General features: G+C 37.0%; 1 protein-coding gene across 3 annotated transcripts in view; it reads right to left on the bottom strand.

Moving 5' to 3' along the window:
• ARHGAP32 (Rho GTPase activating protein 32) overlaps positions 1–19,108 on the bottom strand; it is a 277,525-nt gene that overhangs the window by 210,077 nt on the left and 48,340 nt on the right. The window lies entirely within an intron of this gene.

Below are 19,108 nucleotides of genomic sequence, written 5' to 3'. Positions count from 1 at the left end.
TTCACCATTTGGAGCGTCCAGGAGAGCACAGAATAGACAAAACAAAGAAAAAAGATTTTAAAACTGGAGGTGAATTTTAAGGCAAAAGAAAGGATTTGTATATGGCAAAGGACTTGGAGTAAAAGAGACTGTGACTAACAATAAAGACATGTGAATAAGGTTTGGGAGAAAGAGGGAAAGGAAAAAACTATTTTAGCCCTAGTGCAACAATACAACAGAAAACCAAAGGTCACCTTTCACTTCTAGACAAAATGAAAAATGCCACTTTTATCAGGGGGTTATTAACTCAAAAATGTAGACAGCTTGCTGAACAGGGAAGCCCAAATGTTACTCTTATTACTTTTTGCTTACTAGCAGAGAATATATCTTATGCCCAATAAAGGCTTTAAACTGAGTGTTACAGCAGAATGCTGGAGGGTCATTTTCAAAAGCAGGTATATGGCAAAAGCTGTAGTAAAGTTACTCTCCAATCCAAATGAGCCTACTGCATACTGCGAATATTCAATTAAAATGAAATTGTGAATTATGGCCAAAACATAGCCCTGCCAACGTCTTTCATACACACTCCTTTTTAATGCAAACAGCACAAATGTTATCAACTTCTCCAACACCTGCATGTTTTTTTAATAATCAATATATACAGAAATCACTACAGCAACCTAAATTAAAAAAACAAGCTGTCCCAACACAGAAAAGGTGAGAGGAGAATACACACTCAAATGTCTGCCTTGCCAGAGTCAGGTTTTCCCAACATGAAGGGACGTCAATTCCTCAGTAAACACATGTCCTCTGATTGGGATCCAGCCTGGCTTCACTCAACGGATGGTGACCCACCTGCATCACGATCACCTACAAGGCCATTAAAAAGGCAGATTTCCAGGATCAACCCTGCAACGATTCCGTTAGCACGACTCAAAACTCTGCATTGTTAACAACCTCTAGGCATTCCCTTTACAGGTTAAAGCCTGGTTATTGTTTTGGTGCAGAATCCATAATGGTAATAATACCTTTGCTCCAAGTTATATCTATTCATTTCTACAAACTATTTAACAAATAGAATTGAACCAAATGGTACAACAGTTCTCAAACTTAACGATACATTAGAATTATCTAAGGAGCTTTTTTAATACTTTCCAAAGCCTGAGACCCATCAACTAAATCAAATTCTCTAAGGATAAGGTGAGGGCATCAGTATTTATTAAAAGTCTCCTAGGTAATTCTGATGTGAGGCCATGTTTAAAAATCACTGACTCAGATGATGCTATACATTCTGATTAGGGGGAAAAAGGTGTACAGAAATTAAAAATGAAAAAATAACTTCTAGAAACTGAGAACACTGACGTTTCAGACACATCCATTAGCAAGAGTCTAGTGCAATGGTGAGTTCCCCTATAGAAATAATGTAAGTGACATACATATTAAATTTAATAGCCTAGTAATAAAACTTCTTAAAACAGGTAAAATTAATTTTCATAATATAGTTTATTTACTTTAATATATCCAAGCCATTATCAGTTCACCAAGTATTCAATATTTAAAAATTAATGATCTATTTTACATTCTTTCGTCATACTAAGCCCTTGAAATCCCATATGAATTTTCCACTTACAGTACACATGTCAATTCAGAACAGCCATATCCCAAGAGCTCAATAACCACAAATGGCTAGTGGCTATATTTTGAACAGAACAGACCCAGTATATTATTGAATTTTAGCTACTCTGCACCTCTAGCTTGCTTAGAATGTTTGAATGCTTGAAAATTTCTCATTAGCCAGCTATTTAAGCTTAGCTATTGATCTGTGGTACCAGTGGAATAGCAGATTGTTTATTTTTTATTTGTTTGTTGTTTACCTTTTCCTTTTGCCCAGGCTGCCAGATAACCCATGACCGAGCGCTACAGCACAGGAAGGACAGGATAATTAGTCAAATATTCGCACTACAGGGAAAGAAAAGGTGGAAGGCTGAGTAACACCAGGAATGCTAATAGGAGAAGCAGAATTGAGGATATTTTTAAATGTAATCTTGGCATAATTCAGGAAACAAAATGAAAAAGATACCTGCTTACTTTTATGAATTCAGACTTTTTGCTGACATTTTTTTAAATCTGAAATAAAGATTTAAATATCAATTTAAATATCGAACATTCATTTCAAATACAGTGAAAGGAGTAAAAGCGGACAAAATGAAAAGTAAATTCAACTTTCCAAAAACAAGTTTCTATATGCCAGGATTCCACAAAGAACCAAAGAAAATTAAGGAACTAAGTTAACAAGGTCTACCATGCTCACCAGAACTGAAGTTTCAGGCAAAGAAAGAATCAGCTGGACACCTGCCCACACATACGCCACTTGAACCAAATCACATTGTGGTACTGTCTTGAAGTAAGGATAAAAAGAGCCAATACCAGAAATTTCTGTGTAGAAATAAAAAGACGCCAAGTCCATTTACTGGCCTTCATTTTGAATACTGGTGATGAGCTCACAGGCTCCACGGTGACGGTGAAGTAATAAAATGCCAACCAAGAAAACAGATGAACCAACTGCACTATTATCACTAACTGAAATTTTACATCCACAAGAAAAGTGGCAAACAGATGGTGGTGCCACCGTACTGGGGGCTACAGCATCCACATCCTGCCATCACTGCAGAACTCTCAGAATTATACTAGAAGACAAGGCAAGAGATTCCAACTTTTAGACGGCTCTGGTCCCTGCATTCAGATTATGAAAGCTCTACAACGGAATGGTTACGTATTAAAAACTTAGTAATTCAAACCAAAGAGAGTCAAAGAGAGGAACCCACATTTATTGAGGTTTAAATACCGGCCAAGAGAGTTATACCAGTGAAAACGGTGAAGAAAGAACCTCTGAAAATTCTCTCCTCAGTTTTTAAAAGATTCTGAAAATTAACCAAAGGCTTGCAGCAATCCAGGGAGCATTTTTTTTTTCAATAAAAATGACTGAATCTCAGTAGAAAGAGTGAGCTTTGTGTTGCTTTAACTTGACCTAATCCCACCCCTGCCTCACATTTCCACGGTTTCCTTGAAAACCAACAACCTACAACCCATGAAAACCAGCAACCTGGCAGATACCAGAGGTTTGGAGCTGCTTGAAAGCTTCGTTCCCAAGGAATTCTCAATATAGGGACCTACCTGGTACCTCCCTAGAACACCCCACTTGTACAGCTATCTTTATTTGATATGACTCAGGGACCAAGCTGAGGGTTGGAAGTCTGTAGAGGTTGCAAGGGCAACAAAAGGTAAGATGTGGAGAGGCTCGGCAAGGTTTGGGGACACAGGAAAAGAATCACATAATTGAATCCCTTAAAATGAGCCAATTTTTAAAATTAAGTTACTTAAGGATTTTAATTATCACCTTAACTGGGACAAAGTCTGCATAATTTTATATATATATATTACATTAACATGGCCAGATAGCAAGCAACAAAATTATGTCTAAGCTGCTAAATGAAAATACGCAGTTAGCTGCTACTGAAGAACTGGAACGTCAGGTGGCACTCTTGTAAAAGAAATAATTATGGTAACAATGGTAACACAGGCTAAGAACATGAACCTCAAGTTTAACATTACACTACGTGGCCAATCCAGATTCTTTTATAAAACATACTTCAAAAGAAACTACTTAATTTTTTTCCGAATACACAATCCATATCTTTGAGGAAATGCTTCAGATGCTACTGAAAAAAGTCATTCTTTTTGGACCCGGACAAAGGTCAAGGAGCTTTCATCTTCACTCTCCCTAATCTCTCTCATTTAAAGTTACAGTGAGGATGCAAGTAAAACATATAATGAATGATGCAACTGTACTCCATAACGTATTTACTAGTTTGTTCGATTTACTTTTTTTTTTTTTAATCTGGTTACAAAACATCTTAAGGTAAAGCATTTTTGTTGGGATGTGGCAGGAAAGCAAACAACTGTTTAGGTATTTTTGTCTTCTCCAGGCTAAATTTGTGACATCACGTTAAACTAGAATATGCTTTTTAAATGAAATTTCTCACAAGTAATATTTCACAACTTAGAGAACTGACAGTAAAACTTTTTTTAAAATAAGACTGAAATATCTTTGGACTAAGTGATTTCACATCAAATCAATTCAATGATTGGCTAACATTTAAAATGTAAAAATCTAACAAATAAGAGCCTAAAATTTCATATAGTATTCAATATATAAAATAACTTTTCATAGTTATATAGCACATACTTTATGGTTCTTATACAAATATTTACTCTGTTGTGTTGATGTCGTTGTTTTATGTTAAGAAATCCTGCCCTATTTTTGACAGCTATTAAACATGTGGCAAACAATTATGTTTTCTGATTACAGATGAAAGCTCAGTAGAGTAGCATTTTCTTATTAAGTTAAATACACTAACAAGCAAGTATTTCAAACTAAATGAAAACCACCTGGAGTGTCTTCACACTGTCAAATGTAAGCATGACACACTACCAGAAAATCAAATAACTTTCAATTTTAAAACCTAGGGAAATCCTAGTTCTGGAAATGGTATAACAGCTTATATTTTTCCACCACATTGTCTATCTCCAACAGGTTAAGGACTATCAACTGTGAACAAAATATAAGACAAGTAATTGAAAAGACAGAAGAAGAACATCTAATGAATGGCTATAAACTCTGAAGAGCCATCCCATTTCAGAACCCCCTACAGAGTCAGCTATGGCCTTTCTAAAAATGCATCACAGCCCACCTTCTCCCTCTACCCATTTCTTCCTTCCCTTCTCTTCCCCCTTTTTCCTCAGGTGTCAATATCAATAATATACTAATAAACTTCCTTCACATCTCTCTCTGCCCCACAGAGTTTGCTTCCCAAAGGAACCCAACCTACAAAAGCAACCAAACACCAGCAAAACTATCAGGGATTCAAACACTTAAACAACCACACTCATGGGTAAGGTCCACATATCTAAGCTCTTCCCGAGAGCACATCCCAGTTCCCACAGTGTAGGAGTAACCAAAATTCCAGCAGAAAGCCACAGTCTTATTTGCTGGAGGTGTCAAACGACAGAGTTTGGGGTCACCAAAGTGAGTGTAAATTTGAATGCAGAAATTCCAGAAAGGAGAGGGCTGCAGAGGAGACCTATACTCTAAAAATAAGCTCACTTCAAATTCGTGGCTGACCCATTAACTCACATGTGCAAAGAAAGACTCCATGGAGGCCACCGGAGAGCAATAGCTGGAAGGTTGAAAGAGGCTGAGACGGTATCTCAGCTGCTGCCACCCCAGAGGAAACAGAATTTCAGCCAAGCCTAGAAACTGCTGGGTAAAAACCCCAGGCTTTACACTGAGGCTCTTTCCTGAAGAGTAAAGGCTATGCCCCAGGATTAAAGGGGTCCTCTTGAACTAGGGCAAAACCAGCCCACCCTGGTACACTACAAAACTAAGGTACCAAATGTTCAATGTGATCACCCAGTAATTTTACTGCCTACTAAAACCAAAATGATACTCAGAGAAAGAAAACAGAAAAAACAGGCTCTCTACAACAATCATCCATAATGATTAGGATACAACAGAAAATTACTAGGCCATTGTAAAGAGAAAAAGCTGTCAACAGAAACAAACCATGGAATGACCGAGAGATACTGGAATTAGCAGGTAGTTTAAATATAAATAGAGTAAATATTCTAATTAAACAGAGGTTGTCAGGCTGGATAAAAAAGCAAGGCCCATTTATATACTAGTGACAAGCAATACACCTTAAAAATAAAGACATAATGGGAAAGAATACAAAAAAGAATGTATATATGTGTATAACTGAGTCACTTTGCTATACAGAAAAAATTAACATAACATTGTAAATCAACTATTCTTCAATAAAAAATAAAAATAAAGACAAAGATAGGTTGAGAATAAAAACAGAAAAAGATAAACCATCAACATAATAAGTCCAAGAAAAGCTGGCTTGACTATATTAATATAATCACTTTTCAAGAAAAAAATGTATTAGCAGAGGTAAAATGGGACTTTTGCAAATAATATAAGAAAAGTCAACTCATCAGGAAAACTTAATCATAAATGTGTATGCTCCAAATAACAAAACTTCAAAATACATGAAGTAAACACCAATATGGGCATACCTCATTGTATTGCACTTCCCTGTATTGTGCTTTGCAGATACTGTGTTTTTAACAAATTGAAGGTTTGTGGCAACCCTGGAGCAAGTCGATATATCTGAGCCATTTTTTCAACAGCATTATTATTTTTTTTTTCAACAGCATTATTTTTTAATGAAGGTTTGTACATTGTTTTTTTAGACATAATGCTATTAGACACTTATAGACTACAGTTTAGTGTCAACATAAATTTTATATGCACTGGGAAACCAAAAACTTCATGTGACTCACTTTATGTAATATTCGCTTTATTATGGTGGTCTAGCGAACCCACAAAACCTGAGGTACACCTGCAGAAATAAAGGGAAAAACAGATATCCATACCATAATTAGAAAATTTAACACCTCTCTTCCTCTCTAGAAAATCCTAGACAAAAAAATAATGATATAGAAAAATTGGATAATATACAATTATATCAACTTGCTTTAATGGACATTAATAGAACACTACAAACACAGAATACACATTCTTTCAAATGCATGTGGAACATAACACTGAGATGGAGCATATGCTGTGCTATAAAACAGGGCTCAGATTTCAAAAGATTTAGTTTACAGAGTAAAATTTCTGATAACATAATTAAATTAGAAATCGGTAATAAGATATCTAGAAAAGATTCAAATATTGATATTTGGAAGTTAAGCAACATATACATAGCCAATGGGTCAAAGAAGATATTAAAAGGAAATTTAAAATATTTCATAATTTAACAATACAGAAAATATACTACATCAAAACTTGTAAAATCCAGTTAAAGCAGTGGTTAGAGGGAAATTTATAGCATTAAATGCTTAAATTAGAAAAGAAGATGACTTGAAATCAATCATCTAAATTGCCACTCATAACCTAGGAAGAAATAGGTAGAAAGAAATAATGCAGATAAGCAAAAATAAATGAAATAGAAAACGGAAAATCAGTAACTTAAAAAACTAAAAGATTAATAAATATGAAAAGCATCTTGCTGAACTGATGTTAATACTTCAATAAAAAGTTTTAAAAACAAAAAAAATTACAAACTATGACTGAATAAATGACATTTTTTTCCTAATTGACTTGCAGATGCCCAGTAAAAATGTTAAGTGTGCTGGGTCTAAAAGCGGGCTTTCCAAGGTTGTCTACCTCCATCATAGGGTCCAGAAGAGGCATTTCAAAGACAACAGGCCCTCGACAAAGAGGATATCCAAGTGCCCAATAGGCACATAAAAAGGTACTCAATGCTCATTAGTCATGAAAGAAATGAAAATTAAAACCACAACAAGATACAATTGTACACCCACTAGATGGTTAAAACTGAAGAACTGACAAGACAAAAAGATGTAGGGCAGCATTTCTCAACGTACAGGCATACCTCAGAGATATTGCGGGTTCAGTTCCAGACCACTGCAGTAGAGCGAAGTTCACAATAAAGCAAGTCACACAAACGTTTTTTGTTTCCTGGTGCATATAAAAGTTATGTTTACGCTAAACTGCAGTCTACTGAGAGCACAATAGCATTATGTCTTAAAAAATGTAATTAACTAATATTTGATCAATTTAATATCAATTTTTTTGCTAAAAAATGCTAACCATCGTTTCAGCCTTCAGCAAGTCATAATCTTTTTGCAACAGCAACATCAAAGGTCACTGATCACAGATCACCATAACAAAAAAGTCTGAAATATTGTGAGAATTACCAAAATATGACACAGAAGCACAAAGTGGGCAAATCCTGTTGGAAAACTGGTACCAGTAGACTTGCTCGATACAGGGTTGCCACAAACCTTCAATATGAAAACACTCCATTATCTGTGAAGCACAATAAAGCAAAGCACCATAAAACAAGGTGTACCTGTATAGCTAAGAATCCCCAAAATCCTTTCAGGGGTCTGGCACGGTAAAACTATTTTCATAATAACTTATCACCTTGTCGCTGTGTTGCATGATTTTGTAAAAGCAGATACATAAAAATACTGGTGTAACTATGAACAAAGGCAGTGTAATAAACTATAGCAAGTCATCGTATTCTTCACTAACACGCACTCACAATTCCAAAAAGCAAAATCTACTTTCATTTAAAATACGTTTGAAGCAGCAAAAATTATTAATTGTATTCAATTGTGACCTGTGAATTGATGTATCTCTTTAATATTCTGTGTGATGACATGGGAAGTACCCATAAAGTACTTCAGGCTTCAGTACACAACAGATTGAGGTGTCTGAGGAAATCACTCGAGTGACTGCAATAAGGGATGAACTAGTTCCATTCTTCACTGAATGACATTTTTATTTGAAAGAAGAACCAATTACGGTTACTCAAACCATATTTGTCAGGAATTTTCTCAGAAATGAAGCAAGTCTCTCACTTCAAGGAATAAAATTGTGTCTGTGGCAAATGATAAAATCTGAACTTTCAAGTAAAGTTAGATTTTTGGAAAAATTTGTATCTGACACTGTGAGCTTGATAGCTTTTCTGATGAGATCAGTGATAATATTAATAAATGGTCTCACAAGGCCAAAATCAAGGTGTCAGCCAGGCTTGACTCTCAGCTGTCAGCTCTAGGAAGAATTTGCTCCCAAGCTCATTCAGGTTGTTGGCCAAATTCAGTTCCTTGCAGTTGCAGGACTGAGGTTCCTGTTTCCTTGCTGGCGGTCAGCCAAGGGTCACCCTCAGCTTCTAGAGGACACTCACATTCTTCCTCACCTGTGCGCCTTCTACCTCTGGGCTGGCACCGGCACACCTAATCCTTCTTGCCTTCAAATCTCTCTGACTTCCCCTCCTGTCACCAACCTGAGAAAACTCTCTTTTAAAGGGCCTATGTCATTTCCATAACTTAAAGTCAACTGACTTGGACTTACATCTGTAAAAATCCCTTCACAACAGTACCTAGATGAGTGTTCGACAGAACAGCCAGGGGACAGGAATCCTGGGGGCTGTATTTGGAATTCTGTCCACCAGTCTTCTCACGGGCTTCCCCCAGACAAGAACTGAGTGCCACAGGGATATAAAGGCAAGCCTGTCCCTGGGAACCATGTGGCTCCCCGGACAGGTAACTTTGGCTCAATGGTTCCCCACTGGCTTTGCCAAAACTCTGAAAACTATGCCACAGTCTGGGGCTTTTCCTACCCACCTTCCTTTACTTCTGTCTCCCTCACAGAGGTCAGATCTGCACAGATCTCTTCCAGCTGGAGGGATGGACTTGCTCTGGACTGGGCTATGAATTACTCAAATATATGCATTGATCAAAACAGAGAACAGTACACCTAAGACATGCATTTTACTATATAAAAGTTATACTTCAATCTAAAAAGATATATGCTAAATAAATACCAATGCTACTAAAAAGAGTCCTTATCTTCTGAAGACAGGCATTGTGTATGAAAATAGTTACTGATGAAATGATACGACGGTAGAGATTTGCTTCCAAACAATCCTGGGTGGTAGGAGAGGCTTTGTGGATAAAGTAAAATTGGTCATATATTAAAGACTGTTGAAGCTAGGTGAGGGTTCCGTGGGAATTCATTATATTTACTCTCTACTTTTGTACATATTTGAAAATGTCCATAATAAAAAGAAGCTGAACTAACCTATTCTTGGCAGTGAATACAAAACAACAGGAATTCTAATACATAATTGGTCTGAGTACAACCCCTTTAGAGATCAATTTGTTTAAACCTACTAAACCTAAGGCTACATATGCTCTTCAACCCAGCAACTCACTTTTAGGACACCATAACAAACTCACGCAGAAGTAAACGTTCAAGGCTGTTCCATGCAGCAGAGTCATCAAAAAATTTGCAATAATCTAAACATCTCTGAGATAATGGATGAAGTAATTGTGGAATACTCACACAGTGAAAATATACACAATAGTTAAAATGAACTGTATCTTCATATAGCTACATGACTATCAAAAAATGATGAGGGGGCTTCCCTGGTGGCGCAGTGGTTAAGAATCCGCCTGCCAATGCAGGGGACACGGGTTCAAGCCCTGGTCCGGGAAGATCCCACATGCCACGGAGCAACTAAGCCCGGGCGCCACAACTACTGAGCCTGCACTCTAGAGCCCGCAAGCCACAACTACTGAAGCCCGCACGCCTAGAGCCCGTGCTCTGCAACAAGAGAAGACACCGCAATAGAAGCCCGTGCACCGCAAGGAAGAGTAGCTCCGGCTCACCCCAACTAGAGAAAGCCTGCGCACAGCAACGAAGACCCAACACGGCCAAAAATAAATAAATAAATAAATAAATTTTAAAAATGAGAAAAAAGCTGCAGAGTAATAAATATGATACTTGTTATATAGTTGTAATATGTACCAAGAAACGGTACATATTATTTATGGCTAGATGTATGTACTTAATAGAAAGGGTATCATGAATGAGTATGATAGTGTACCAAATTCAGGTTAATGGTTACTTCTAGGTAAGAAGAAAGGAAAATAACATCAAGGGTTCAACTATATATGTAATGTTTTATTTATTTATTTTTTTTAATATCAAGCAAGTTAGTAAAATATAAGGAATTAATGAAGCTGGTATGTTGGTTTATGTTTCTCTCTATTCTTTCCTGTTTGTTTGAAATATTTCAAAATTTTTGGAAAACACGAAACAAAAAACTATAAAGCTATTGCAAGAGTTCAAGAGAGTTTACTACTTGTAACTGACAAGTTATCGAACATTAAAGTTTTCAAATAAGATTTTCTTTTTTTTTTTTTTTAAGTATTTGTTTATTTATTTATTTATGGCTGTGTTGGGTCTTTGTTTCTGTGAGAGGGCTTTCTCAGTTGCGGCGAGCGGGGGCCACTCTTCATCGCGGTGCGCGGGCCTCTCACTGTCGCAGCCTCTCTTGTTGCAGAGCACAGGCTCCAGACGCGCAGGCTCAGTAATTGTGGCTCACGGGCCCAGCTGCTCCGCGGCATGCGGGATCCTCCCAGACCGGGGCCCGAACCCGTGTCCCCCGCATTGGCAGGCAGACTCTCAACCACTGCGCCACCAGGGAAGCCCCAAGATTTTAAGAATCAATTTAATCAATTTCAAACATTACATACTATTTCGGAACTATAAACTATCTCACTTCAAAACACCCACAGTTAAATACTGATTTAAAAGAAGTCCTGCTGACAACGCTAATAACACATAGTACAAAATATGAATAATGAATAACTAAACCCAAAAATGTAGTCAAAGCATTGTGCCGAACAATTTTAAGATTATAAAATATATATGTAAGATGAATAGCCTACTATATCTACATTATTCTTCTTAAAAATATATATCCAAAGTAAATATGGCAAAATGCAAAATTTTATTAAGTTTAGATGATGGGCACCTAAGTGCTGTGATTCTCTGTGCTTTATGTTTTGAAACCTTTTACGAAGTGGAGAAAAATAAATATAATTGAAATATCTGCAGAAAGAATGGTAAATATATAATATGTATATACATATATATACATATACAGCATTCTAGGAAATTCTTCCCAAAGATCTCCATACTAGCTGTTCAAAAAAGAAAAATGTTCATTTATTTTTAATCTTCTACCTGAACGAATCTGGCCACTTTTATACTAACTAAACCACCTCTCCAGAGTGGAATGGGGAGACCTACTCAGCATTATGAACTTTATGCTTTATGAATTTTATGCTTCTTTAAAGGGGAGGCTCTGTCAGGATAAATGTGTTCTAGGAAAAACAAACAAACAAAACCCAAAGGTAGTTGTTTCTATCTTTGATTCCCCACTTGATCATTACCGTAGTTTTCTAGGTTTAAAGTAGGACTTCACAGGTTTTGATCACTGTAGTGGGTTGAATGGTGGTCCCCAAAAAGATATGTTCATGTCCTAATATTCATATGCAGTGAGTGTTGCATCATTTAGAAAAAAGACCTTTGAAGTTAAAGATCTTGAGATGAAATCATCCTGTATTTCCAGTGGGCCCTAAATCCTGTTATAAGCATCCTTCTGAGACAGAAGAGGAGATTAAGACACAAAGGAAAAGACCATGTAAAGATGGAGGCAGTGACAAGAGTGATGTGGCCACAAGCCAAGGAAGCCTGGAGCTACCAAAATCTGGAAGAGCTAAAGGATCCTACAACCTGTGGAGGGAGTGTGGCCCTGCTGCCACCTTGATTTCAGCCTTCTGCTCTCTAGAACCGTGAGGGAATAAATTTCTGCAGCTCTAAGCCACCAGGTTTGTGGTCATTTGTTACAGCAGCCACCAGACACCAATACAATCTCCCCTTCCAGACATTCCCCTACCGATTCAACTAGCTACCCAACATGGTACCTGCCATGACTTTCCTTGCTCTGTAGAATCTCAGTCCACATTTCCTGTGCCCCTCCCCGAGCTCTTGCTTGAGCCCCTACCCTTAGATGCTATATGTGTAGCAATATAACCTATTCTGAAACTTCCATCATCTGTAGCAAAAGTAGGTCTGTACCACTTTTGCTGTTATCAGCTGGAATTAAAGGACTGGTAAAGTGGCAGGGCACCATGGACACAAATGCAGGTGTGTGGGTAAAAAGTACCATTGAACTTGGTCTTCAAATAAGAGAAAACCAGCCCTGGGTGGTGGTAATATAAAAAGAGAAGCAGGAATAAGTGATATTATTGGAGTACAGAGTCTCCAGTCACAAACAATTACAGAATTTCTGAGCATAAGTACAACATGATGTGATTTACAAAAACTAGAATCTGATTAAAATGTAAAGGCTACATTAAAAGATGTGTTTGAACCTAACATCAATTTATGAATCAGCTGTATCTTATCAATTCTAATTTCACAGAAACAAAAGTAATTGGATTCTGCAGAAATTCTGACAGTTAAGACTCAACTACTTTCCTCAGTCCAAATCTCCAAGGCCTCAGGCTGTTCTGACCCAACCTACCAGCCACAGTTTCAGGTTTGGATGTCATGGCCCTAATCCAAATGATGCAGCTTCTGCACATCCCTGCAAAGTAAGTGTGACAGCAAGAATGCAGAACAGGGGCTTCCCTGGTGGCGCAGTGGTTAAGAATCCGCCTGCCAATGCAGGGGACATGGGTTCGAGCCCAGGTCCGGGAAGATCCCACATGCCGCGGAGCAACTAAGCCCATGCGCCACAACTACTGAGACTGCGCTCTAGAGCCCGCGAGCCACAACTACTGAAGCCCACGGGCCTTGAGCCTGTGCTCTGCAACAAGAGAAGCCACTGCAGTGAGAAGCCCGCACACTGGAACAAAGAGCAGCCCCCGCTCGATGCAACTAGAGAAAGCCCGCGCGCAGCAACGAAGACCCAACACAGTCAAAAATTTAAAAAATTAAAAAAAAAAAAAAAGAATGCAGAACAAAGAACAAGAAATGGCTGGTGGAACAAGGACAGATGTCCCCAGGTAGAGGCCAGAAAAGGGACTGCAGTGATAGAAGTGCACAGGAAAGGTCTGGAGCTAGACCAGGAACCAGTTTTAACACCTGTGCAGCAAACATTTGCAACATCCCAGAAAACAGATTCAAGTGATGAGTGAAAATCAATTAACTCTACTAAAATCATTGAGTACATTATTTAGAGCAGAGACAAAGCTTCTGAATTAATAACATACTGGTTTTAAAGACCATGTTTTAGAAATTAAAAGCTTCTATCTCCCTAAAACTCCAAAACTAATTTACCAGCAAATCCTGTCACTTTACCTGTAAGACATATCCTGAACCTCACTATCTCTCTTCCTCTGCACTGCTACCTTAGTCTAAGCCATCAGCATCTTTCAACTGGACTAGCATTTGCTTCTAACCCATCTCCCTTTCTCCATTCCTGCACATCATGATCTGGTATTCATTACCAAAATGGTAGTGAGAGTAATATTTTCAAAATAGAAATAAGCGGGACTTCCCTGGTGGTCCAGTGGGTAAGACTCCACACTCCCAATGCAAGGGGTCCAGGTGTGATCCCTGGTCGGGGAACTAGATCCCGCACGCATTCCACAACTAAGAGTTCGCATGCCCGCAACCAAGAAGTCTGCATGCTGCAACTAAAAGATCCAGCGTGCCACAACTAAGACCCGGAGCAGCCAAAATAAATATAAATAAATATATATTTTTTTAATCTAAATAAGCTCACATCACTCATCTATTTTAATTTCTAATGGCTCTTCACCGCCCTGTCATGCTCCAGCTCTGCTGACCTCTCACTTCCTTCCTGGTCCACTGCTTTCCAACCAGAGTAGCTTTTTTGCACCTGCTACAGACCCTGTTCGTTCCTTCCCCAGTGCCTCTGCGCTCTCTACTCCTGGGGTCCCTGATTTTGACCCAGCTGCCTCTTCATCCAGGTCTCACCTCAAATGACCACCCCACCCCAGGCCTTCCGTAACTAAAACAAACCCTCCTAATCACTTGCCATCACTCTTTGCTCCTAATGATTAGAAACTGGCTAAAGACCATCCATCGCCCAGCTCCCAACATTATCTATCCTTTGCATAACACTGCACCAATTCTGAAATTATCTTCTTGTATTTATTTAACTAGAATATAATTCCCATGAGAGCAGGAACCCAATTTGTACACACAACTCAGAAATAGAAACTTAATTGTTGCATGCAGTACAAGCACTTTGGTAAACAGTCTGGCATTACTTCCTGAAGTGGAACATTCACATATGCCTAGCAACTAATGTCCTAGGTACGTACCTGAGGATTTCCTAATTTCCTAGCTATACACCTACCTAGTGTCTATACCTAAGAGAAACTCTTGCACAAGTACAACAGAAAACAAGTACAAAAATATTCTTAGAAGCACTGTTCACAATAACAAAACCTGGGAAACAACTCAAATGTCCACAAACAGAAAACTGGATAAATAAATTGTAGTCATAATCATAGAATGAGATATACATACATTATAAGATGGATACATTTTAGTGACAAGTAATAATATAGATGAATTTTAGCAATGTAATATTAAGTGGAAGAAATTCTAGAGATTAGACAGAGCATCATAATCTTTTTATAAAATTTAAAACTAGTTTTTTAAAAATAAAATATTCTTAGGAATATATAGATGCAATAAAACTATATTAAAAGGGAAGCAAGAGAATGAATATAGGAACCACTGTCTGAACTGTTTACAACTAGGGGTTTATTATTATTATTATTACAAAACAATATAAAGAAAGTAAAGTAAAAAAGATATAGTCAGTTCAGAATTTCAGGCTTGCCCACAGTCCCAATTCAATGGAAATAAAAACCCAGATCTCTGGCTCTATGACACAAGGTTCTCCCAGTGGATGCTTGAATGTTGCCTGGGGCTGTTCAAGTTTTTTTTAAGCCCTTTCTGTAGAATGCTATCATTTATGTACAGACATGAATGAAAGCAGATTTTAAAAGTCCTTAAATGAACTCTTTTAACAATCAAAAACTAGCTGAGGACTACCCTTCCTCACCCAGCTCCCAACAGTCTTTATTCTTTTCATAACTCCGAAACATTTCTGCCTGAAAGTACGAAACAAATGATTTTCAACACTAAAATATCTACGGAGTCAAGACAATAAGGCAACAATCTGAAAGTATAACAACAGGCACTGGTTAAAAAAAAATGGGATACAGCCATTCAAGAAAATACCAGGCAGTCCTAAGAAAAGAACCATGAGGGAGACACTTTACATAATGATACAGAATTATGTAAAAAAAAAAAAAAAAAAAAAGTTTTCAAGGTACAGAACAATACATACAGTAGGTTAGAACTTCTGCTTAAAGGAGGGAGAAGAAAAACATATACATGTTAAATAACTATACTCATACTTGCAGATGCTTAAAATATCTCTAGATGGAGACACAAGGAGTGAATATTATAAACTCTGCTATTTCCTTTGAATTTTGAACATCTGAATGTATTTATTATTCAAAAAATAAATCCTAAAATTTTAAAATAATAAAAGAAGACTATAATGGAAAACAAATACATTCTGAAGAGCACTGGTGTTTTTCAAAGAGAAACTACTCCAAGATAGCTATTCTTATCTTAACTGTGTACACTCGCAATCCAGATGATGAAAATATCGTTCACAAGGAGTGCACTGTTCAGTGGTTCTGACAGATCTTATTTGAAGCTTTTTTTAACAACTCTTTTCATGTTCTGAATGCTATATATCTTTTTTTTTTTTTAATATTTATTATTTTATTTATTTGGCTGCACCGGGTCTCAGTTGCGGCACGCAGGATCTTTAGTTGTAGCATGCGGGATCTAGTTCCCTGACCAGGGATCAAACCCAGGCCCCCTGCACTGGGAGTGCAGAGTCTTAGCCACCAGGCCACCAGGGAAGTCCCTGAATGCTATATATCTTACCTACATATAAATAAGATTGGCTTATTTCTCCTTTTATTTACATTTTCTTCTGCTTGAAAAAGATTTATATCTATTATTACCAAAAGTGTACCAACAACCAGTATCAATTCATGTCTAACTTTTGAATCACTAGTAAGATAGTTCACCTTTTTAACTGGAAATTAAAAACTGGCCTTATTTGCTTTTTTGATAAGAATTGTGGGGTTTTTCTTCAGTGTTAGATAACAGTATTTTTACCTAAAATGACCTGTACCTGCCTGTACACCCAACCACAGACTTCAAAAGTGAAATGGTGATTGTACTTCCTCATGTGGGACATTTCAAACTAATAAATTTTAAAACAGATAATTAAATCAAAAACCTACCATCTTCACATTACTCTTCAAAATGGAAGTACTATAACAAGTGCCAAGGAATACAAAAAGTTAAAACGGCACATCTTCAGGGGAGGGGTAATTTTAAACACTGTTATATTTATATAAATTTAAATATATTATGGTGTGGGCATTGTAAAAGTCATCTGGATTTTTAAGATAGATATGAAATTTCAAAGACATTGAGAGCTACTTAACTCACATCTGACATCAGCTGTACCTCGATAGAGTGTTTGTGACTTACTAACCTACCATCAGCTGGTTTTATTCCAGTTCAGTAAAAATGTATACAAATAATAAAATAGGGTTCTACTTACAAGATCCCTATTCTTTTTTTTTTCCCAGAAATTTGCATTTAATTTGAAAGCAGTTAAGATAACAGATCAACTAAAATGGCTAGTGTATTTCAAAATATTCCTGATTTTGGTTATCAGTTCTTGCTAGGTTTGAATTACCACTAAATGGTGATGACATATTTATTTATTGTACTTGACAGTACAGTTATTCAGCAGGTATTAATGCACAAATTGAAAAAAATAATATAACCTTTTGCTGATTTGCTATAATGGACAAGGTTTCCATGCTTACTACCTGAAGCTCCCTTAAAGATGACACGTTTGAGTCCGGCCTTTCCATGCCGCTGCCTGGTGAATCACTGCTGACATTCACACACAATGTGTGAGTTGCTATGTAGAACAGGTGACCACTGGTGACGGACCACCTTTATATTTGTATATGCAGACATCAAATAAAAGAATGATAAATCATTTCACACAGATAAAGCAGGCAGGTTGCAGTTGCAACCTGTTTTTTAGCCAAGTTTTGTCGAATGACTTCCTCTAAGCAAACACTGATTGCTCCCTGCTGGACTGCTTTCCCTGCTACTACTCTCCAGTTCTCTATATTTTTGTACAAGACTATATAGCTCAACCGGTACTTCTGTTGCAGTAGCCTCCAGCAGTGTACCCCTGTGTATAGTACTTGAAAGAGCAAACAATCAGAAGAACCCAGTATTTGCATTTACATTTGCACAAATCTTAATGACAATTTGCAAAATTCCTACACAGCACATTCAGCTTATTCTAAGGCAGCTTTCAAGTTAACTGCCTACTTCCTGAGTGTCTATTCCATTTTCTCACCCACTGACTCTGCTTAACCATATATTTTTATATTTCTCTACACAGCTGGAGAGGAGAGGGAGGTAGCATATGAAGACTCAGAGGGAGTTTCTAAGTCAAATATATTCTATAGGCAATGACCAGAATATTGCCATAACTGCTATATCAAATGAACTGTATATAACTGGATATTTTAAAATCAGTCATTACTGCAGCACTGTTTTTATAAGTCTATTATGTACATCTTATTGCCTTCTTAATTCATATTCAGAGGACTCAGGAGAAATAATGTTTTTCTTATTGTTGCCTATAGGTTCATTAAAATCCGTATTTCATGGAATGAAGCTAATTATCTCACCTGAGAGATGGAAGACTAAAAAAGCATCCAAGGAATAAAACTACACCGCAAAATGTTAACCATAAAAAAGCTTGTAGAAGCATCAAAAGATTATCTAATAAAGCTGGAATCTGCTACTTGAAAACTTCAATATGTGATTTTATTTTACTGAGCCATTCTGTGCACTGGTCCTACACTGACATCCATGAGGTGACCAGGTACAGCCACAGTATAACTTTATTTTTTTAAAGGATTTAATCCAGTATTTATTCCACACTCACGATCCTTCTCTGTAATCAGAATACAAGTCATTAGAACAATCTATCAAATAATTTGCTGATAATCTTAAATAATGCAGCATAGCATTACTTTTAATATTTCTCTGTTCTAGATTAAGTTTAAAACCTCAAACAGCAATCTTCATTATCAATAAAAAAAGTTTTGAATTTAAAAAAAGGACACTATATCAAGCTGTTTCATAATTTAAGTATTTTCCATTTATAAAAATGCTTTGGAAGCTTGAAGCTTACACCTATTTCTCTACTCATCTGCCCCCCCCTCCCAATTTCACGTTAGTATAGGGTTGCTGCAAGAATGCTAGGCTTTAGACATTAATTTCTCCTTTTATAGAGTACTTTAAAATCTGAAAAATTCAAGAAAAAGATTACATGTCATGTATTTTTTCAAATAAAAAAGGAAAACTTAGTGAATAAATTTTAGGTATACTAACAGTGTCCCTTTGAGGTAGAATGCTAAAAGGACTTTTGATCAAATCACAGCCTAACTGAAACCTTTGCATCAGAAACTAACTTCTCTTAAATTCTCTCTAAAGTTAACT

This window comes from Balaenoptera musculus, chromosome 8, assembly GCF_009873245.2.
Source record: "Balaenoptera musculus isolate JJ_BM4_2016_0621 chromosome 8, mBalMus1.pri.v3, whole genome shotgun sequence".
In the NCBI taxonomy this organism is placed as follows: domain Eukaryota; kingdom Metazoa; phylum Chordata; class Mammalia; order Artiodactyla; family Balaenopteridae; genus Balaenoptera; species Balaenoptera musculus.
Note: the sequence above shows the minus strand (reverse complement) of the source record. Positions and strands in the feature narration are given on the sequence as shown.